The sequence below is a fragment of the Solanum dulcamara genome, chromosome 6, assembly GCF_947179165.1.
Source record: "Solanum dulcamara chromosome 6, daSolDulc1.2, whole genome shotgun sequence".
NCBI lineage: Eukaryota > Viridiplantae > Streptophyta > Magnoliopsida > Solanales > Solanaceae > Solanum > Solanum dulcamara.
In genome coordinates, this window is record NC_077242.1 from 10,267,946 (window position 1) to 10,273,840 (window position 5,895).

Sequence of the window (5,895 nt, forward strand, 5' to 3'; positions counted from 1 at the left end):
GGCGACGTAGTTATTGGGTTTGAGTATGGACTTTACTCTTGCCCAATTCGGTGCTCGATACTCCTCCCAAGACTCAATTCTCATAAAACTCCATCCAATCAAATCATATCGACAAGTCTCATTACAATCTTGTCAACTCATCAACTCTATCATGATCAAATCTTTTCCAATCATACTATCCGATCAATCTCAGTCATACCTTTCAAAAGAAATTTGAATGCACATTTATAGCAACATATAAGCACAACCAATCATTTCCTCTATCCATTTACTCAATCTTTGAAACTCATCACAACTCCAAGGCTTTAAGTCAACAATTTAAGATAAGCAACATTTTTAAGAAAATAGCATCCTTCATCATAATCCACATAATTAAGAAGATCAATAAAACATATTTAACAACTCATCTTCATCGACTCATACTCACATAAAGGCTCAATTTAGGAACTTCTTGGCTCAACAACATCAACACATATAGAATCAAATACATAGGGGACAAAGTTCATACAAGCATAAACCATACCAAGAAACTCCATTTCTATGGAATCTAACCTCAAAGCAAGAATAGGGCACATGGGTGGACTCAACCCATGTTTTAGATAGCCTTACATACCTTAGTAAAGACTTGAAGAAAACCTTGTGGTTGGGTCTTCAATGGAGGACTCAAATCTTGAAGCTCTTGGACTCCTTTTTGTTGGAAATGGAGAAGAAGAAGAAAAGAGAGAGAAGCTAGAGCTTTTTAGAGAGAGGGTGAGGCTGCAAAATGTGTTCCCAAAAGACCAAGGGTAACATATATATAATTTGGGTAAGTTCCCAAATTACCCCTTCTCAAAAGTTCTGAAAATAGGCTAAAACGCAACTGGCGCGATAGTGGCGCATCGCGCCATTGCAGAGCCAGGCTGAATACGCCTAAAACCTGCACACCTCGTAGTGGCGCGCCGCGCCAGAGACCAAACTACTGAGGCATGTTTCTGGCGCGATAGTGGCGCGTCGCGCCCTTACAGCGCCAAGGCCATATTTTCTGGGTTCTGGAAATTTGGCCTGAAAAAACCTGCACAACTTTTAGTGGCGCATCGCGCCAAGGACCAAACTACTGAGGCATGTTTATGGCACGATAGTGGTGCGTCGTGCCCTTACAGCGCCAAGGCCATTTCCCCATTTCCCCAGCAGTTGCAACCCAGGCCAGAAATGAAATTCTTGCCGTGCTAGTCCATCTTAGGATCGTCATATCTTTTGACTCCGAACTCCAAAATTTATGTTCTTGGTGGCATTGGAAAGAAGACTCAATGACCTTTGATTTGATGGGTCATGGGCCACCCAGATTGTCGTCTTTCAAGAGATAGGGTCGTTAGAAGTCGACCCCTTATGCGAACTCCTACCCAAACTTAGCCACGACGAATCTTTTGGATTTAATTTGATCCTAGGGGTCCTTCATGACCCTGCCTTGCCTCTAACGCTGCTCAAATTCTCAAAGACTCATTTCGACTCATGCATACGCTCCTCAATACTCGAGTTCGACCCTACCCGTATACAAGAAGGGTTTGAATTCTAGGAGAAAATTTTGAGGGGTGTTACATTATCTCCCTCTTGGGATCATTTGTTCTCGAATGACTAGTGGCTAGGAATGGACTCAGGGTACAGATCACAATCAATATCCAGTCATTCAATCAATCAAATTTTCAAACAAATATCAATCAAAACTCAAAATGCACTAATGAATTCAAGTCAAGGAAATGTCGTTACCTTCAACATTCTCCTCGGTAGGCACGAATAGATGGGGATATTTAGATTTCATGGCTTCCTCCGCTTCCCATGTGGCTTCCTCAACAAATTGGTTTCTCCACAGGACTTTGACTGAGGCGACTTCCTTGTTCCTCAGTTTGCGAACTTGGCGATCAAGAATTTGGACCGGAACCTCTTCATAAGACAAGCTATCCTTAATTCCAATGCTATCAATGGGGACTACCAACGAGGGATCGCCCAAGCACTTTTTCAACATCGAAACGTGGAATACCGGATGAATAGAGGCTAGCTCCGACGGCAATTCCAACTCATAAGCAACACTCCCAATCCGTCTTGCAGCAGCAATATCGCGAAAATGATCTTGCAGCAGCAATATCACGAATATGATCTTGCAGCAGCAATATCGCGAAAAAAAAAATAAAAAATATTTTGAATTACTTTCTCACCTTCTGATTGTTGAACGCCACAATGAATTATTAATAAAAAATCATGATAGTCGGCCCGTTGGTTCTTTGTCACTCCCTGAAGTGAATCAGGCAAATTATAACCAACGAGAAAGAGGCATGGCCCCAGTCGTGGTCGTGGTCAAAGAAGAAATTTTAATCATGATACTCGGCTGGCACCGAGAAATGACCAGCAATATAAAAGGCAGGGTAAAAAGTCAGAAGCTTTACCAAAGAATAATTTAGAAAGTGTATGTCATAGATGTGGAGGTGTGGGGCACTGATCGTGGATTTGTCGGTCGTCAAAACGTCTGGTTCAACTATATCAGGCATCATTAAAAAGGGCAAAAAATAATCCAGAAATAAATTTTATCTCTGAAGATAATATTGAACCTATGCATTTAGATGTAGCTGATTTCTTTAATTTTTCAGACGAAAATATAAATATTGACAAGACTAATAATATGTAAATATTTTTCTTTTTATCTGTATTAAATATGATGTTTGTATTTTCCTAGTCAATGTAAATAAATAAAATTTGTGTAATATACCATGTGTTAATACTTATTTTATTTCTTATTGAAGAAAATATAGAAATACCTCAAATCTTGTTTGGATCAATGATAAATCAAGAGGATATTTGCGTAATTGATAGTGGAACAACTCATGATATTTTTAAAGACGAGAAATATTTTTCCAATTTGCTTAGAAGAAAAGCTAATTTTACTACAATATCTGGTAATTCAAAAATGATAGAAGGCTCCGGAAGAGCTACTATAATTCTGTCTAAGAGGATAAAAATTGTTATAGAAGATGCATTATTTTCTTCTAAATCTCCAAGAAACTTGTTAAGTTTTAAAAATATCCGCAGAAATGGATATCATGTTGAGACACTAAATAAAATGAATATTGAATATCTTGGTATAACCAAGAGTGTCTCAGGCCAGAAATATATTTTGGAAAAATTACCAACTTTTTCTTTTGGCCTATATTATGCAAAAATTAGTGCAATTGAAGAACATATGATCGTAAACCAGAAGTTTACCGATCCAAATATATTTGTGCTATGGCATAATCGAATAGGTCATGCTGGATCAATAATGATGAGATGAATTTTTGAAAATTCAACTGGACATCCGTTAAAGAACCAAGAGATTCTTACAAATGATGAATTTTTATGTGCTGCTTGTTATTAAGACAAATTAATTGCCAGACTATCGACCCTGAAGGTTGGCATCGAATCTCCTGACTTTTTAGAACGTATTCATGGAGATATATGTGGACCTATTCATTCACCTAGTGGATTGTTTAGATATTTTATAATCTTAATAGATGCATCATCTAGATGGTCTCATGTGTGCTTATTATCATCTCACAACCTGGCATTTGCAATGTTGTTAGCACAAATAATAAGATTGAGAGCGCAATTCACAGATTATCCATTTAATGATTATTGCTTATCAATTGGGATAAAAATTGAACATCCTGTTGCTCATGTTCATACTCAAAATGGCCTTGTTGAATCATTTATAAAGCGCCTACAATTGATAGCAAGACCTCTACTAATGAAAACAAAATTATCAATTACTGTTTGGGGTCATGCTATCTTACATGCAGCAGCACTTGTACATCTTAGACCGATACATTATAATAAATACTCTCTGTCACAATTAGTATTTGATCATTAACCAAATATAGCCCATTTAAGAATTTTTGGTTGTGCGGTATACGTGCCTGTAGCACCACCACAACGTACAAAAATGGGCCCTCAACGAAGGTTGGGCATATATGTTGGGTTTAACTCATCCTCCATAATTCGATACCATGAACCGTTGACTGGAGATTTATTCACTGCTCAATTTGCAGATTGTCGGTTTGATGAAACACTTTTCCCGCTATTAGAGGGAGAGAAAAAGGAACCCGAAATAGAAAAAAAAATTGCGTAGAAAGTTTTATCACTATCATATTTTGATCCACGTACCCGCACATGTGAGAAGGATGTCCAGAAGATCATCCACTTACAGAAAATAGCAAATCAAATGCCAGATGCATTTACTGATTTGAAACGGATAACTAAGTCACATATCCCTGCAGTTAATGTGCCTATCCAGATTGATGTTCCAAAAGGATCATCTACAAGTATCATAGCTTCTGAATCCCAAACACGCCAGAAGCGTGGTAGACCACTGGGTTCAAAGAATAAAAATCCTAGAAAGAGAAATGCGAAAAATAATAAAGATGATACTACACAAGAACTTCCTGAAGAAGGTCAACATTTGAATAATCCTGATATTCTTGAAAAAATCAGTGAACCTGAGACTCAAGTGAATGAAGAACTTTTAATAAGTTCTACCGGTGATGAGATAAATCTAGATCGATCAAAAATTATAGTGGATAATATTTTTGCATATAATGTTGCAATTAACCTCATGCAAGATAGTGAAAGTCTTGAGCCTAAATCCGTCAAAGATTGTCGACGTAGATGTGATTGACCAGAATGGCAAAAGGCAATTCAATTAGAATTAGACTCACTTGCTAAACGTGAGGTCTTTGGACCCGTAGTCCAAACCCCTGAAGGCGTAAAACCAATTGGCTATAAATGGGTTTTTATACGAAAATGAAATAAGAGAAATGAAATTATAAGATACAAGGCACGCCTTATTGCACAAGGATTCTCTCAAAGACCCGGGGTTAACTATGAAAAAATATATTCACCTGTTATGAATGGAATAACATTTCGATATCTCATCAGTTTAGCTGTACAAATCTTAATATACATCTAATGGATGTAGTTACAACTTACTTTTATGGTTCACTTGATAATGAAATTTACATGAAAATTCCAGAAGGATTGAAATTGCCTGAAGCATGTAAAAAGTCTCGGAAAATATACTCAATAAAACTGCAAAGATCATTATATGATCTGAAATAATCAGGGCGTATGTGGTATAATCGTCTTAGTGAGTACTTAATAAATGAAGGCTATATAAATGATGTTATTTGTCCATGTATTTTTATTAAGAAAACAAAATCGGAGTTTGTTATACTCGCCATTTATGTTGATAACATAAATTTCATTGGAACCCCTGAAGAGGTCCAAAAGGCGATTGAGTATCTAAAAAAAGAATTTGAGATGAAAAACCTTGGAAAGACAAAATTTTATTTAGGTCTGCAAATTGAACATTTAGCAGACAAGGTTTTTGTCCACCAATCTGTCTACACTAAGAAAATTTTAAAAAGATTTTACATGGATAAAGCACATCCATTAAGTACTCTAATGGTTGTACGATCACTTGAAGTGGAAAAAGATCAATTTCGACCTCCAGAAGAGGATGAAGAAATTTTTGGTCCTGAAGTACCATATCTCAGTGCTATTGGTGCACTTATGTATCTTGCTAACGCAACTAGACCTAATATAACATTTTCTGTTAATTTGCTAGCAAGGTATAATTCATCTCCAACGCGAAGGCATTGGAACGGTATCAAACATATTTTGTGATAGCTGAAGGGTACTATTGATATGGGTTTGTTTTATACTAACAAAGGTTGCGTAGACCTTATTGGTTATGCAAATGCAGGTTATTTATCAGACCTACATAAAGCTCGATCTTAGACAGACTCTCTATTTACATATGGAGGAACTGTTATATCATGGCGATCTACAAAATAGTCCATTGTTGCTACTTCTTCAAATCATGCTGAAATAATA